Source organism: Moschus berezovskii, chromosome 13 (genome assembly GCF_049115385.1).
Source record: "Moschus berezovskii isolate FMDL1 chromosome 13, NW_MosBer_1.0, whole genome shotgun sequence".
NCBI lineage: Eukaryota > Metazoa > Chordata > Mammalia > Artiodactyla > Moschidae > Moschus > Moschus berezovskii.
The window spans coordinates 75851796-75868484 of record NC_142472.1 but is presented as its reverse complement, the minus strand read 5'-3'; the positions used below and the strand labels follow the sequence as shown (position 1 = coordinate 75868484).

General features: G+C 44.2%; 1 protein-coding gene and 1 pseudogene across 1 annotated transcript in view; both read right to left on the bottom strand.

The window, feature by feature from the left end:
- The window catches only part of LOC129556220 (kelch repeat and BTB domain-containing protein 6), an 81335-nt gene that overhangs the window by 44139 nt on the left and 20507 nt on the right, over positions 1–16689 (bottom strand). The window contains exons 4-5 of the mRNA XM_088842788.1: positions 2319–2500; positions 838–1169 (exon numbers count right to left, since the gene is read on the bottom strand). The gene's annotated coding sequence lies outside the window, so the exon portion shown is untranslated. The remainder of the gene's footprint in view (positions 1–837; positions 1170–2318; positions 2501–16689) is intronic.
- On the bottom strand, positions 8363–9251 carry LOC148775872 (proteasome subunit alpha type-7 pseudogene; annotated as a pseudogene).

The following is a 16689-nucleotide window of genomic DNA, read 5'->3' as shown; positions in this document are numbered from 1 at the left end:
CCTCCCACCCCTCCAGGCTGTCACAGAGCCTGGTTTGAAGTCCCTGAGGCAAACAGCAAATTCCCACTGGCTATGTATTTTACCTATGGTAGTGCGTACATTTCCATGCTACTCTCCAAGGCCAATACTTTAAACATCCCTGGTGGCTCAGACAGTAAAGAATCTGCCTGCAGTGCAGGAGACCCAGGTTCAATCCCTGGGTCAGGAAGATCCCCTGGAGAAGGGTATGGCAACTCATTCCAGTATTCTTGCCTGGAGAATCCCATGGACAGAGCAGTCTGGTGGGCTGCAGTCCATGGGGTCGCAGAGTCGGACAAGACTGACTAACGCTTATAGTTTATACTGTATAGAATTCATTCAAGGGCTAAAGAACCATAGAGTCCGTATCCTGGAATTGCTCATTGTTCTTGAGTGACTCAAATTCTTCATAATTTGTTAATACTCCTTTAAAGTAAAAACAGCAACTCTTCTTCTCGATTTGATCTATAGATTCAAGCAATTCCAACCAACATCTCAGCAAGATATTTTCTGGATAACAACAAACTGATTCTAAAGTTTATATGGGGAGTGACATCAGCATTAGAGTAGTATAAAACATCACTTGGAGAAGGAAATGGCAACCCACTCCAGTGTTCTTGCTTGGAGAATCCCAGGGATGGGGGAGCCTAGTAGGAGGCCATCTATGGGGTCACACAGAGTTGGACACGACTGAAGTGACTTAGCAGCAGCAGCAAAACATCACTGGTCGGTCCTCCACCCATTGACAAAAGCTCCTCTGTGCCAGCTGAAGGATCCAGCCCCATCTGCCTAGGGACACGGTAGGAATGTCTTGCTCACCTGTGCATCCAGTGATAGGCAGACAGCCCTGGGCAGGGACTGCAGACACAGCAAGAGCAGGTGATCCTGCCTCCAGGTGGCGCTAGTGGTAAAGAACTCGCTCGCCAATGCAGGAGATCCGAAAGACGCGGGTTCCATCCCTGGGTGTGAAAGATCCCCTGGAGGAGGGCATGGCAGCCCACTTCAGTATTCTTGTCTGGAGAATCCCATAGACAGAGGAGCCTGGCAGGGCATGGTCCAGAGGGTCGCAAAGAAAGGGCTTAGCACGCATGCACACAACCCCTCTGGGCTGCAGCTGGTAAAATCTGGAGAGTGCTGACTTGGTCACAAACCTAGAGATAACAGAGACTTTGTAGAAGTAAACCTTCTCAAGGTGAGAGTCCCGCACACTGTTACAGCAAAATACACACACAACACACACACTCTCTCACACACACGAGTCTGGACACATAGGAAAGAGGTAAGAGGAACTTAGCCACTGCCGCCACTCCCCCCCCCGCCCCCCCGCCCCCATAACACTGCCGAACCAGCCATCGGCACCATCTTGCACAGCGGTGAGAGAAAAGCCGTGTTTGCGTGTGTAGCTGCTCCAGCTGTCTAGGAGGATGCTGCAGAAACCCATTTCTTTCCAGCACCCAGAGTACTGAAGTGGGACATGCATAACTGGGGGGAAGGAGATTGGGAAAGATAAAGAATATCAAAGGGCATTAAAGGAACACAGTTTCTGCTGACTGCACCCAGGATTTCGGTAGGAATTTCATCCAAGACCCTCAAGGAGTACTTCACCCTATGACTACTGCACCAGGCTCACTCAAGAACAGTGGCAGTTCCAGGATACAGATTATAAGGTTCTTTAGCAGTTGAATGAATTCTATACAGTATAAGCTATAAACCATTAAGTATTGGTACCTTCCTGACAAAGGTCCATCCAGCCAAAGCTATGGTTTTCCGGTGGTGATGTACGGAGGTGAGAGTTGGACCATAAGGAAGACTGACTGCAAAGAATTGGTGCTTTTGAACTGCGGTGTGGAGAACACTCTTGAGAGTCCCTCGGACTGCAAGGAGATCCTAAGGGAATCTCACTCAATCCTAGGGGACTTCAACCCTGAATATTTATTGGAAGGATTCATGCTGAAGCTCCAATACTTTGGCCACCTGATGCGAATAACTGACTTATTGGAAAAGACCCTGATGCTGGGAAAGATTGAGTGCAGGAGGAAAAGTGGGTTACAGAGGATGAGATGGTTGGATGGCATCATTGACTCAATGGATATGAGTTTGAGCAAGCTCTGGGAGAGAGTGAAGGACAGGGAAGCCCGGCGTGATGCAGTCCATGGGGTTGCAAAGAGTTGGATACAACTGAGCATTTGAACAACAACTAGCTCTACTTTTTTTTTTTTAATTTTTACTGGAGTATAGTTGATTTACAATGTTGTTACCTTCTCTGTACAGCAAAGAGAACCAGTTACACATATACGCACTCTTTTTTAGATTCTTTTCCCATATAGGCCATGACCATCTCCCGCAGATCTGTGGCTGGCTCCTTGTGCGTGCTCCTGAACGCAGCAATGAGTGTGAGCTCTGTCTGGCAGTGCTGTCCAAAAAGTAAAAAAGGTCTATGGGCAAAGGAGGAACTCACAAACTTGAGCTGTAACTCCACCTGCTGGAAAACAGAGGAGCAGTTTTCAGCAGCCAGCCTGGTGAGTTATAAAAACCCAGAGAATGGTGGGTCAGTGGTTAGGACTCAGTGTTTTCACTGCCATGCGCTGGGGTTCAATCCCTGGTGGAGAACGAAGATCCCTCAAGTTGCCTGGCGTGGTCAAAAGCAAACAAACAAAAACAACAGGAGAAGACAAAAAGTGCCTAAGAATGCTGCCATGAGAGAGCAAGAGATGCAAAGCAGGGGTGCCCGCACAAGGTCAGAGAAAAGCCTCTGATGTGACAGGACCGGCAAACGATGTATCCCACCCCAGGGCAACCAGCAAAGAGGTGAAGCGCTCTCTGCAATGTCCAGTTCGAAAGCAGCAAAATGCAAAATGCAAAGCAAAACTACAAGGAACACAAAGAGACAAGGAAACATGTCATGAAAAAACAAAAGATAACAATCCTCCGATAACCAGAATCAAAGGCACATAAAGAATTAAAAACAGCTGCTTTGAGGAGACACAAGTAACTAAAAGAAAACACAAGTAGTCAGATCAATGAAATGAGTTAAAACATGAACAAAATGAGATATTTAACAGAAATATAAATAATGAAAGGGAATTAAGCAAAAATCCATGGGCTTCCCTTGTAGTTCAGTTGGTAAAGAATCTGCCTGCAATGCGGGAGACCCGGGTTCGATCCCTGGGTCAGGAAGATCCCCTGGAGAAGGAAATGGCAACCCACTCCAGTATTCTTGCCTGGAGAATCCCATGGACAGAGGAGGCTGGTGGGCTACAGTCCATGGGGTCGCAAGAGTTGGACACGACTTAGCGACTAAATCACTACCAAATATACAATACAAATATTAGAATAATTAGGCTCTGGAAGCAGAAGAGTGGGGAAAGTGGTCAGAAAATGTGTTTAAAGGATTGAGAAAGTAGCGTTGACATATACACACTATCATGTATAAAATAGATAGCTAGTGAGGAGCAGCTATTATAACACAGGGAGACCAGCCTGTGCTCTGTGATGATGGGAGGGGTGGGGTGGGGGCAGGCAGGAGGAAGGCTCAAGAGAGAGGGAATGTGTATATAATTATGGCTGATTCACATTGTTGTATGGCAGAAACGAACACAGCACTGTAAAAAAAAATTATCCTCCAATTAAAAATAAATTAATAAAAAAATAATAGCCAAGTATGTCCCAATCCTGGGTAGAGAATCAGACATCCAAGTTCATGAGATCACCCTATTTTCTCAATGCAAAACAACCTTCTCCAAGACACATTATAATGAAACTGCCAAAAATCAAAGACAGTGACAGAATCCTAAAAAGAAACCAGAATAAAAAGATCATAATCTACAAATGAACCCCATTGTATACTGTCACCCTGTAATTTGTCACCCTGCTTATTTAACTTATCTGCAGAGAAACTACATCATGAGAAATGCTGGGCTGGAGGAAGCACAAGTTGGAATCAAGATTGCCGGGAGGAATATCAACAACCTCAGATATGCAGATGACACCACCTTTATGGTAGGAAATGAAGAACTAAAGAACCTCTTGATGAAAGTGAAAGAGGAGAGTGAAAAAGCTGGCTTAAAACTCAACATTCAGAAAACTAAGATCATGGCAGAGGTCCCATCACTTCATGGCAAATAGATGGGGAAACAATGGTAACAGTGACAGACTTTATTTTTGGGGCTCCAAAATCACTGCAGATGGTGACTGCAGCCATGAAATTAAAAGACACTTGCTCCTTGGAAGACAAGTTATGACCAACCTAGACATTAAAAAGCAGAGACATTACTTTGCCAACAAAGGTCCGTCTAGTCAAAGCTATGGTTTTCCCCGTGGTCATGTATGGATGTGAGAGTTGGACTGTAAAGAAAGCTGATCGCCAAAGAATTGATGCTTTTGAACTGCAGTGTTAGAGAAGATTCTTGAGAGTCCATTGGACAGCAAGGAGATCTAACCAGTCAATCCTAAAGGAAATCAGTCCTGAATATTAATTGGAAGTACTTATGTTGAAGCGGAAACTCCAATACTTTGGCCACCTGATGCGAAGAACTGACTCATTTGAAAAGACTCTGATGCTGGGAAAGATAGAGGGCAAGAGGCAAAGGGGACGACAGAGGATGAGATGGTTGGATGGCATCACCAACTCAATGGACATGAGTTTGAGTAAGCTCCGGGAGTTGGTGATGGACAGGGAGGCCTGGCGTGCTGCAGTCCATGGGGTTGCAAAGAGTCGGACCCGACTGAGCAACTGAACTGAACTGAACTGATTGAGCCCCATTAGTCAGTGAGAAGATTTTTCAGGAAAAACTGTACAGGCCAAAAGAATGGAATGACATATTCAAAGTATTGATGAAAAAAAATGCCAGGCCAGAATACTCTATCCAGCAAAGTTACAAAGGAGAAGTAAAGACTTTCTGAGATACAACAGCTGAGGGAGTTTACCACCACTAGACCTATCTTGAAGTAAATGCTGCATAGAGTTCTTAAAGCCAAAAGAAGATGCTAATTAGTGAAATGAAAACATATGAAAGTATCTAACACACTGGTAATGGTGTATATACAGATTTCAGTTCAGTTCAGTCACTCAGTCGTGTCTGACTCTTTGAGACCCCATAAATCATAGCACACCAGGCCTCCCTGTCCATCACCAGCTCCCAGAGTTCACTCAAACTAATGTCCATTGAGTTGGTGATGCCATCCAATCATCTCATCCTCGGTCGTCCCCTTTTCCTCCTGCCTTCAATCTTTCCCAGCATCAGGGTCTTTTCCAATGAGTCAGATCTTTGATCAGGTGGCCAAAGTATTGGAGCTTCAGCTTCCGCATCAGTCTTTCCAATGAATTAGAAGATGGTGTATTAACCCCTTAACTGTAGTATAAAGGTTAAAGAGGACTTAACCCGTACTAGTTTCTCAGTTCAGTGGTTGAGAATCTGCCTGACGATGCAGGGGACAAGGGTTCGATCTGTGGTCCAGGAAGATCCCACATACCATGGAGCAACTAAACCCATGTGCCATGACCACTGAGCCCACATGCTCTGGAGTCCCTGAGCCGCAGCGAGATACCACCAGGATAAGAAACCCACATACTGCAACTGAGAGCCCGCTCGCCACAACTCGAGAAAGCCCGAGCGCAGTGACAAAGCCCCGCTGCTGCCAAAAGTAAATAAATAATGTTTAAAAAAAGGTTAAAGGAACAAGGTAATAAAACAACCATAGGTACTAATTTGATTAATGGATATAGAATTGAAAAAAGAGATAAAACCTCAAAAATATAAATGGAAGCCTTATAGTAACCACAAAGCAAAAACCTCGAGGGGGATTTCCCTGGTCGTGCAGCAGTTGGGAATCCACCTGCCAGTGCAGGGGACACAGGTTTGATCTCTAGTCCAGGAGGATTCCAGACACCCGAGGGGGAATTCAGCCTGCAAGCCAAAACTACTGAGCCCATGAGCCACAGCTGCTGAGCTCCTGCAGCCTGGAGCCTATGCCCTGCAACAAGAGAGGCTACCCCGATGAGAAGCCTGAGCACAACTGGAGTAGCCGTCATTCGCCGCAGCTAGAGAAAGGCCGAGTGCAGCAACAAAGAGTCAGCTCAGCCAAAAACTAATTGATTAAATAAAGTAAATAAAGAAAACAAAAAACCAAAAACCTAGAGTGGGCTCACAAATGATAAAGAGGAAACAGAGCATGCCTCTGTGGGAAGTCACCAATTTACAAAGGCAAGCGAGAAGCAGAGGGAAAAGGAAACAATGGAATTACAAAAGGCCAGAAAGCAGTGAACAGGATGGCATCAGTAAATCCCTAATATCAACACTTACTCTTAATATAAATGGATAGAAGTCACCAATGAAAAGGATTTTAAAAAACAAGAATCAACTATATGTTGCCTCTAAGAGACTCCTCCTATTTAAGGACACATATAAGGTCAAGAGGAAGACAGAGAAGTTATAAATGAGTACTGGGGACGAAGCATGGGAGTGTGGTCAGTAATGTTGCAATAACTCTGATGACCGATAGTAACTAGTATTATCATGGTGACCATTTTGTAATTCATACAAGTATTGGGTCACCATGTAGTACATCTGGAACTAATAGTGTTGTGGGTCAGTTATCCTTCAAATTAAAAAAAGAAGAAGAGGAAGAGACAGAAAAAGAGAAAAGATCACATGAGGACACAGAAGTCTAACTCTTTGCAACCCCACGGACTTTAGCCCACCAGGCTCCTCTGTCCATGGGATTCTCCAGGCAAGAACACTGGAGTGGGTTGCCATGCCCTTCTCCAGGGGATCTTCCCGACCCAGGGACCAAATCCACGTCTCTTGTGTCTCCTGCATTGGCAGGCAGGTTTGTTACCACTAGTGCCACCTGGGAAGCCCATTCTGTTATTTACATCACCACCACACCCCTCCCGCCGCCCCCACCCCCGCCAAAAAAAGGGTTTCCCTGGTGGCTCAAAAGAATCTTCAAAAGAATCTTCCTGCAATGTAGGAGATCCAGGTTTGATCCCTGGGTCGGGAAGATCCCCTGGAGAAGAGAATGGCAACCCACTCCAGTATTCTTGCCTAGAGAATTCCATGATAGAGGAGCCTAGCGGGCTACAGTCCATGGGGTCACAAAGAGTCAGACACAACTGAACAAATACTACTTTCATTTTCTTTCCCTCAAAAAAACTCCAAACCAAAAACCACACACACACACATTTTATACCACTTCCTTCTGCTTTCCCTGGTTTTAGAAGAGAAATTCTTCATTATTCAAACTGATGTTGTCCTACAGGAGATCCAATCAGTCCATTCTAAAGGAGATCAATCCTGGGTGTTCATTGGAAGGACTGATGCTAAAGCTGAAACTCCAATACTTTGGCCACCTCATGCAATGAGTTGACTCACTGGAAAAGACTCTGATGCTGGAAGGGATTGGGGGCGGGAGGAGACGGGGACGGCAGAGAATGAGATGGCTGGATGGCATCACCGATTCGATGGACATGAGTTTGAGTGAACTCCGGGAGTTGGTGATGGACAGGGAGGCCTGTCGTGCTGTGATTCATGGGGTCGCAGAGAGTCGGACACGACTGAGCGACTGAACTGAACTGAACTGACTGGTAGGTAATTTGTCATTTTCCTCCGACTACTTTCAAGGTTTTTTTTTCCTTCCCTTTGGTTTCAAGAAGCTTAATCATGATGTATCTTGGAAGAAATTTCTTTAGGTTTTTACCATTTGGGGCTTGCTCAGATTCTTGACTCCATAGGTTTGTGTCTTTTAACAAATTTGGGAAGTTTTCAGCAATTATTTCTTCCAATATTCTTTCAGTTCCATTCTCTTCCTCCCCTCGTGGTACTTGATACAAATTTTGAACATTTTGCTAGTGTCCCACAGGGCTTAGAAGTCCTGTTCATTTGTTTCCTATTTTCCTGTTTTTTAGGCGGGGTAAATTCTATTGATATGTACTGAAGGACACACTGATTCTCTCCTCTGTCATCTCCACTGTACTGTTTGGTCCATCAAGTAGAGTAGTTATGATATTTTCTAATTTTAAAATTTGAACTTTTAAGAAATAACTTTACTGAGATTTTCCAGTATTCAGTTATTTCAAGAGAATTTATAGCAATCCTAGAGCATCTTTAAGATGGATGCTTTAAATCTTTCTGAGATAATTCTAACATCTGACATGCTGAATCAGTTGATTGTCTTTTCTTATTCAAGTTGTGATTTTCTTGCTTGTTGGTCTAATACCTGTTATTTTATGTTGAACATCTTCTCCATAATATTATGAGGCATTAATATTTTGATCTACTTTATATTAAACATTTTATCATAGGCTATCATATATTATTTATACACAAAGAATAACTTTGATACTTTTTTTTAAAATAGGCAAATTTATTGTAGGATAATTGGACATTATGGATAAATGGAGTGGAAACGCTTATGTATCCTTTTGGAAATCAGCCATGATTTGAATTTAAAAATCGTTACAAGCAAAATTTCATTTCATCATGATGCTTTCTTTTGTTTCTTCTTTTCATTTTCTTCTCTTTTTCAATCTCAGCAACGTATTTCTCAATCTCTTCAGGATTTAAAATCTTGAGGTGTTGATCTCGCCTCATGACAGCAAGCTCTATGTTTTTGCCACCTGACTGAACCACTTCCAGAAGGGCCTTGATAACCAGCTTAATAGTCAGATCATCTGTTTCAATGGCTTCGTCAGTATAATTCTTCTCCAGGAATTCACGCACTGATTTGGCACCCCGGCCTATAGCATTGGCCTTCCAGGCATGGTATGTGCCCGAGGGGTCAGTCTGATAGAGTCGAGGGGTGCCGTCCAAGTCAAAACCCACAATGAGAGCAGAGATGCCGAACGGCCGGCGCCCATTGCTCTGCGTGTAGCGCCCCTTCAGACTGGCAATATAACGGGTGATGTATTCCACGGCGACCGGGCCCTCCAGTCAGTCGGTGGCTCTGGCACTCCACCCGGGCCCTGTTGATGAGTATTCTTGCATCAGCAGTGAGGCCGGCGAATGCCATGCAGACATTATCATCCAGAGCACAGATCTTCCGCACTGTCCTTTCATCCTGCAGTTTGGCCACTGACTTCTTCTCCACACCAAGAACAACAACGTCTTTTCCTCGAACACCGACCGCGGTCGAGCCCTTTTTCACGGCCTCCTGCGCGTACTCCACTTGGAAAAGGTGGCCGTCGGGCGAGAAAAGGTGGTGGCGCGGTCGTGGCTCATGCCTGCGGGACGACGCGGCCGGGCCCGGGAAAAGCGCACACTCACGGCCGCGCAGCCGGCGATTCACAACGTCGCTGCAGCGGCGCCGCGCGGCCCGCCCGCCCCCGGCGCCCCGAATTACGCTACCCTGCTCGATACTTTTGTGCCAAGATTTTGTTTTAGGATTTCCACTTTAAATTCAGCTGAACATAGTAATTAATCTTTCAATATTTATATGTTCCAATCATTGGGAAACAGGATGGATAATGTTTGATATTTCCCTAAACTTATATCCAACATCATATAGTCAATCCATCTCCAAATTTATGAAATTCATCATATACACAATCATAAAAGATGCCCTTCCTTGTCCCCCTGCATAGTGACATTTCACAAAAATTAATACAAAGATGACCACATCACTGATACATGGTTAATGATGCTGCTGCTGCTAAGTCGCGTCAGTCGTGTCCGACTCTGTGCGACCCCATAGACAGCAGCCCACCAGGCTCCCCCGTCCCTGGGATTCTCCAGGCAAGAACACTGGAGTGGGTTGCCATTGCCTTCTCCAATGCATGAAAGTGAAAAGGGAAAGTGAAGTTGCTCAATCATCAGCGACCCCATGGACTGCAGCCTACCAAGCTCCTCTGTCCATGGGATTTTGCAGGCAAGAGTACTGGAATGGGTTGCCATTGACTTCTCCGAATGATACGCTAGTGATGGGGAAAGACTTGGTGTATGGCGGCCAGAAAAACATGTAGGTCTCCCACCTCCAAAACACACAAAAATTTGGAAATATGCGTAGTCAGTCACTCAGTTTGTCTGACTCCCTGCACCCCCATGGACTGTAGCCCACCAAGCCCTTCTGTCCCTGGGATTCTCCAGGCAAGAACACTGGAGTGGGTTGCCGTTTCCTTCTCCAATGCATGAAAGTGAAAGTGAAGTCGCTCAGTCATGTCCAACTCTTCGCGACCCCATGGACTGAAACCCATCAGGCTCCTCCGTCCATGGGATTTTCCAGGCAAGAATACTGGAGTGGGGTGCCATTGCCTTCTCCGCCAGTCTCTAGAGCATATGTTCAATAGTTGTGGGGCACGCACAGGCTTAGCTGCTCTGAGGTATGTGGTATCCTCCCGGATCAAGGATTGAAACTGTCTCCTGCATTTGGCAGGCAGATTCTTTACCACTGAGCCACCAGAGAAGCCCCTTCACATGACAGGTTAAAGCAACACCAACAAGGAGAAAAACAAGAAAATATTTAAGCTGTAGCAGAACTCTTTAGAGTTTATTTTGTAGTATTTACCTTTCAAAATTTTGGTAATAGCAGAAAACTAAACAAAATTCATGATGCTTATGGAAAGGTGGAGAACTTGGAGGAAATAGGAAAGGATTAGCAGTAAAGATGTGTGTCATACTGTTTTGTTCTGTTCTTCCTAGCATTTATCAGTATGAACAGGTTTGTTTCCTTTCTAATTCTCTTCCATTTTCAGAAAAGATAAAGTGAAAACCCCACAATGCCCCCCTTTTAGTATGAGAAATGTGATTTATAATAGCATCATTATCTCATAATTGAAAATACTGCTGGACTTCTGGGACAATAAATGTGTCAGAATTAACTTGTAACTCTGGAGGCCAGTGGGTTGCTATGACAACCAGAAAAAAAATGGTGCCGTAATAGCTCTCCCTCAAAGATAGGTAACTCACTAAATGATGAGATCTAGAAAGGCAGGTGTTTGACATATAAATGCAAATAAGCCCCAAACACATTCACTTATTTCTTCTTTCAAGAGCACTGATTCCATGTCTGGCAATATGTTAGGAAATGCTGAAAAAGACAGACATAGTCTCCCTTATAATGGAGTGCACATTCTAGTGGAGGAGACAGATAATAAAGAGTAAAAGTCAATCCACTAAATAATTCCAACATGTGAAAAGGCCATATGTATGCTGTGCTCGATCATGTCAGTTGTGTCTGATTCTTTGCGATCCCATGGACTGCATGGCCCGCCAGGCTCCTCTGTCCATGGGATTCTTCAGGCAAGAATGCTGGAATGGGTTGCCAAGTCCTCCTCCAGGGGATCTTCCCAACTCAGGGATCAAACCTGTGTCAGATGGATTCTTTACCCACTGAGCCACCTGGGAAGCCCTAATATAACCCTGGGCCTGATACTATACAAAGCAGAGAGTGGCTGCTCTAACACAGATCATGCATGTGTCATAAACCTTAATTTATAAGGTATATGAGCTTTGAAAATGTTAGTTGCTCTGTCATGTTCAACTCTTTGCAACTCCATGGACTTTAACTCCCCAGGCTCCTCTGTCCATGGGATTTTCCAGGCAAGAATACTGAAGTGGTAAGCCATTCCCTTCTCCAGGGGATCTTCCCGACCCAGGGATCGAACCCCAGTCTCCCGCATTGCAGGCAGATTCTTTATTGTCTGAGCCACCAGGGAAGCCCTCACATACATAAAGACTGTCTTTTTAAAGTTTACAATTCACTTTTTTACCCTACAGTCATGATATAAAAATTAGATATATATATGATTGTTGTACAATAAAGGCTAATTCCAAAATATTTTCATCACCCTCCTGCAAAGAAATTCCCTGCATATTGCCATCAGTATTTCTTTCCTCCTCACTTACCATATGCCCAGCTCTCAAGACCTCCTGCTGCTGCTGCTAAGTCGCTTCAGTCGTGTCCAACTCTGTGCGACCCCATAGATGGCAGCCCACCAGGCTCCCCCGTCCCTGGGATTCTCCAGGCAAGAACACTGGAGTGGGTTGCCATTTCCTTCTCCAATGCATGAAAGTGAAAAGGGAAAGTGAAGTCGCTCAGTCGTGTCCGACTCTTCGCGACCTCATGGACTGCAGCCTACCAGGCTCCTCCATCCATGGGATTTTCCAGGCAAGAGTACTGGAGTGGGTTGCCATTGCCTTCTCCGTCTCAAGACCTAGGTAACCACTAATCTTTCTGTCTCTATGCATTTACTTATTCAGGATATTTCACACAAATGTAATCACACAGTATGTGCTCTTTTTTTTTATCTTACTTCTTTCACTTATAATGTTTTCGATGTTCATCAAGGCTGTAGCATGAATCAGAACTCTTTTACTATTTCAGGCCAAATAATATTCTACTGCATTGATATTAACATTTTTCATTCATTTATCAGTGAATGGGCATTTTTTCCTACTTTTCGTCAGTTATGAATAATGCTGCTATGAACTTTTGTGTAACAGTTTGTTTTTTGGGGCATATGTTTTCAATTCTCTCGGATATACCTAGAAGTGGAATTGTTGAGTCATATGGTAACTCTATGTTTAAATTTTTGAGAATCAAAACTGTTTTCCAAAGAAACTGTACTGTTTTACATCCCCACCAGAAGGAAATGGGGGCTTTAGTTTTCCCATATTCTTGCCAACACCTGTTATTTTTCATTTGTTGCTGTTGTATTTTGTTTATGTATGTATGTACATAAAAGATAAAGAAGTTGCTCAGTCGTGTTAGACTCTGTGACCCCGTGGACTGTAGCCTGCCAGGCTCCTCCATTGATGGGATTCTCCAGGCAAGAATACTGGAGTGGGTTGCCATTTCCTTCTCCAGGGCAGCTTTTTGACCCAGAGATCGAACCCAGGTCTCCCACACTGCAGGCAGGCTCTTTATTGTCTGAGCCACCAGGGAATCCCATGTATGTGCCTATATATTTAACAAATTTCCAGTCTTTTTTTGTTCATATTTGCTACGTTTCCAGCACATGTTTCCTTCAAGTTCTCCTTCACTTTCATATGAGGACTTGTACATTCAAAGACTTAGTTCAGTCTTCATGGGTATAAGAAACTTCTGCTGCCTAGGACTTGCCCCAGGCCTACACACTTTTGAGCTCTGACTGCAAATTCACCTGCCAGGTTTCCTTACCAAAACGCAGCCTGGACTCCAGCTGAATGCCGAGCATCCATTAAAGGTTACTATTGTGTCTTCCGGGTGTTGGCTCTGCCATCAGTATTTGTCACTGTGATGATAATTATGGTTCTTTTTAAAACATTTTTGTATTGGCCTACAGCTGATTAACAAACAATGTTGTGATAGTTTCAGGTGAACAGGGAAGGGCCTCAGCCATATATACACATGTATCCATTCTCCCCCAAACTCCCCTCCCAGCCAGGCTGCCATATAATATTGAGCAGAGTTCCATGTGCTATACAGTTGATCCTTGCTGGTTATCCATTTTAAATATAGCAGTGTGTACATGTCCAACCAAAACTCCCTAACTATCCCTTTCATCCAGCAACCATGAATTCATTCATTAAGTCTGTGAGTCTCTTTCTGTTTTGTAAGTAAGTTCATTTGTATCATTTCCTTTTAGATTCCACATATAAAGGATGTCATACGATATTTCTCTTTCTCTATCTGGCTTACTTCTCTCAGTAGGGCAATCTCTAGGTCCATCCATGTTGCTGAAAATGGCATTATTTCATTCTTTGTAATGGCTGGGTAATATTCCATTGAATATACATACCCTATACTGTAGTTCCGGACTCTGATGGCCTGAGCTCAACGCTTATCTCCACGGTCACTTTCCCCTTTTGTGAAGTGGTGAAGTTACTGAGCTCATTTGTGCTCCAATGTGCTCATCTTTCCAGGCCCTCACTCCCCTTTTTCCATTATTCAGGGATGCACTCTGACGTCTACACAGTCACCGCTTGGAAACTGCAACCGCGGTGTTGCCTCCTGGAATTTCCTGACCAGGGTGTGACTTTGCTGGGGAGACATGTGGTTAGATCCTCTCTTATGGAGATGCTATTTAAGGTCCTCTTGGAGAAAATCAAAGATTTATCAACAGGGAGGGAGGGAGGGAGGAATCTTTGCTTCTTTCTATCCACTGGCACTTCAGTGGGGCCATTCCTTCCACACTGGCTGGAGCATGAGCCTTCAGATGGGTTGATGCCCACCCTCACTGGCCCTCCCCTGCTGTGCAACTGTCCTGGCAGGAAGGTCCTGAGGCACCAGACCTGTTGGACATGAGTGGTCCACACTGTTTTATTTTGCTTTGCTTTTGATTATAGCAATCCAAGCAAGTGTGAAGCAGTATAGCATTGTGATTTTGACTGGTTTTTCCCTAACGGCTATTGATGTTGAGGATCTTTTCATGTGCTTGTTGACCATTTGTATATCTTCTTTAGGGGCTTCCCAGGTGACTCAGTGGTAAAGAATCTGCCTGCAAAGCAGGAGACTCAGGTTCAATCCCTGGGTCAGGAAGATCCCCTGGAGAAGGAAATGGCAACCACTCCAGTATTCTTGCCTGGGAAATCTCACGGACAGAGGAGTTTGGCAAGCTACAATCCATGGGGTCACAAAAGAGTCAGACACAACTTAGCAACTAAGCAAACAAACAAAACAAAAATGTATCTTCTTTGGAGAATTAGCTGTACAAATCCTTTCTCCACTCTTGATTGGGTTATTTTTATTTTCATCTTTGAATTATATGAGTTCTTACATATTAGAGACACAAACCCCAAATTATATATATCAGATATATAATTTGCCAATATGTTCTCCTTTTGCATGGGTTGTCTTTTCATTTTACCAATGCTATCATATGAAGCACAAGTTTGATTTTGATTAAATCCAATTTATCTATTTTTTATTTTGTTGTGCCACTGATCTTTTATTTTCCTTTTTGACAAATGCTGTGTTTGTCAAACTGTTTTCACAGAGTGTCCTCTGAAACAGGTCAAATAAAGACAAGTACTCATAATAGAGCTTTTCTGTGAGCTATCAGACAAGTCAACTAGCGACAACTCTCTAGGGATGGGCCTTTGGAGAGCTCCAAATCCATTCTGTCCCCTACAGTGGCTGCTAAACTACTGTTTTTCACTGCTACTGTCATTATGAAGCTGTTGATGTCCAGGATTCCATGGAGCTGGGGAGAGGGGTGTAAACAAAGAACACTGCTTGCCATTCCTGTTCTACAAGGATCAAGCAATCAGGGACTGTAGCCACACACCAAGTCACCAGGCCACTGTGCCAAGGGAGTTTAGGCTGGAGAAAAATCGGAAGCATTTTGTGCTTTGGATACTGGTCCTATTTAAGATGCATATTTAGGGAATAATTTCAGTGAACCTAGATTCTTGCATCTTCGCATACATAGAAGAATTTTAAAAGCATTAAGTTGAGAGGTCTGTTCTTCCTGATGAGCAGTAATCTTTTAAATTTTGACTACATGTTTTATTTTTTTTCCCCCGGGGAGGGAAAAATCCTATATATATCCTGGGTCCTCTTGGAGCAGTCTCTCAGAGCTATCTGAGAGGCTACCTTCTGGGCTATAGTCCTCAATAAAGTGCCCAAATAAAATTTAACTCACAACTTTTAGGTTGTGAGTTTTTATTCAGTAGATAGTTTTAGCAATCACGAAAGGACTCAGAGTGGACTTCTGTCCTTTGCCTGAACTCTATAAGGATCTGGATCTTTGGTACCAGCAGACGTGCCCACATGTCTCTGGGTGAGTTCTGATGAACTTGGGAGATTCTGGGTTTTGGAGCTCCCATTATTAGCTGGTGATCCTAAATTTTATTCTGTGGTGGACAAACTCTTTATGTGAGGAATAAGTTTTCCATGAACTTAGTTTCTAGAAGAGGTGCCTGGGTTACCCCATTTGAAAAACACAGAAGATTTTGCTCAGTGAAAAGACACAGGGGGTTACCCCCACTGAGCTGTCCAGTGCTTAGTCACTCAGTCACGTCCCTACTGTTTGCAGCCCCATGGCCTGTAGCCCACCAGGCTCCTCTGTCCGTGGGATTCTCCAAGCAAGAATACTGGACTGGGCTGCCATTTCTTTCTCCAGAGGATCTTCCTGACCCAGTAATCGAACCCAGGTCTCCTGCATTGCAGGCAGATTCTTTACTGACTAAACTATGAGGGATTCTTCAGGCCAGAATACTGGAGTGGGTAGCCTTTCCCTTTCCCAGGGGATCTTCCTATCCCAGGGATTGAACCAAGGTCTCCTGCATTGCAGGTGGATTCTTAACTGGCTGAGCCACTAGGGAAGTTCATGAATACTGGAGCGGGTAGCCTATCCCTTCTCCAGAGGATCTTCCCAACCCAGGAATTGAACAGGGGTCTCCTGCATTGCAGGAGGATTCTTTACCAGCTAAGCTACCAGGGACGCCCACCCCCACTGAGAGACACTGACAAAACAAAAACCCAAAAAACGAAGACCAAAAAAACCCCCCAAAACAAACAAAGACATTGGGATGATTTTCAGTTCAGTTCAGTTCAGTTGCTCAGTCGTGTCTGACTCTGTGAATTGAGTGGGTTTGGACTGGGTGATTAGGGAGAAAACTAGCCTATCAATTTTCCTTGAATTGGCTATTTGAATAGAGTTTGCTGGAAAAAATGACAAAATATCACACGAGAGCTTTCAGCTCTAAATAACAAAAGGAACATCTCCACCTGGCCAGCAACGGCTTTCTCAAG